We start from the raw sequence: 1186 nt of genomic DNA, 5'->3' as shown, positions 1-1186 counted from the left end.
AAAGCTGAGCGTCTCTCCTTCCGAGGGGTGCAGCAATGCAGCTGAGTGCTGCATGTGCTGCTGCCCGTGTACCTTGCTGCGCCGTGGAAGGGTCCTGGTAGGGAATGTTCCGTGTTATCAAACTGCCGTATCTTATACTAAATAACATAGACTTCTTTGGCACTGGCGTGGTGCCAATATTGATAAGGGTAGGGGAAACACACGGTAGTAAGTGCCATCATGAAACTGAAGTATCGAACAATTTCTTTGGATTTCTGCCACTTCAGCAAAAAAAAAAAAAAAAAATTCCAAAGGGAGTCCAGTATCTGACTTGGAGGCTGAAGCATAGTTTTCGATAAATAATAATGTAATTTAAGAGAGTCTGTTCAGGAAATGACCTTGTTGCTCCTTCCAAAATAATCAGCACGGTTTATATTAATACCCCTACGCAAGTGCAGAAGAGAAGCCATTGGGCTGATGTAGGAGCAGCTGTCTCACATATCTAACTCATTGGCTTTCACCAGACTTGCATCAGATTTTCTAAGGAAGAAACACCTCAGTCATGATGCGGTGGGCTGTATTGTTACTAAGTTCAAAAGAAAGTCAAATTGGAGTAAGAGAGTTGGAAAATCCAATCACAACTTATAGGGAAACATGACAGAGCAAACAATTTCAGATTACGAAAGTAATAAGCATTTTATTATATACGTAAGGACAAGATTTCCAAATAGCACTTCCTCTGCCATTTAGGCAACCAAAAAAATCCCCCAGGTGAAGTGACTTCAGACACACCTAAACTTTGGCACCAGGCAGAGAGCTATTAAAAACCTCCTACAGCAAATTGTGTAGAACATGTTACTGCTACAGCTTATTCTTCCCAGCTCATTAATGCTTATCTGTTTTGTACTCCTGCAAACTATTGTTGAGCTATTTCTTTCATATGAGACCGTTTTCTTCTCTTTGGATAAAGAGGAACCAAATTTTAGTTTCAGAATTAAAAAAACTTAAATAATAATTGAAGTACAATCAAATGCTTCTATTTTCTTGGCTAGGAAACCCTGAACTGGATCTAAGCCAAATATGTTTTTTAAGAAAGTTAGATTTGCTAAGAAGTACTCTCTCTCTTTTTGAAGTTAGCATTGTTCTAACACTTGGTTTTAAACGTCAGGATCAGAGGTCTTCCCAACATCACTATTCTGTTTTAATG

At 39.0% G+C, this 1186-nt stretch overlaps 1 protein-coding gene across 1 annotated transcript in view; it reads left to right on the top strand.

Moving 5' to 3' along the window:
- The window catches only part of PTHLH (parathyroid hormone-like hormone), a 10428-nt gene that overhangs the window by 533 nt on the left and 8709 nt on the right, over nt 1-1186 (top strand). The window lies entirely within an intron of this gene.

Source organism: Buceros rhinoceros, unplaced genomic scaffold, assembly GCF_000710305.1.
Source record: "Buceros rhinoceros silvestris isolate BGI_N320 unplaced genomic scaffold, ASM71030v1 scaffold17203, whole genome shotgun sequence".
In the NCBI taxonomy this organism is placed as follows: domain Eukaryota; kingdom Metazoa; phylum Chordata; class Aves; order Bucerotiformes; family Bucerotidae; genus Buceros; species Buceros rhinoceros.
Note: the sequence above shows the minus strand (reverse complement) of the source record. Positions and strands in the feature narration are given on the sequence as shown.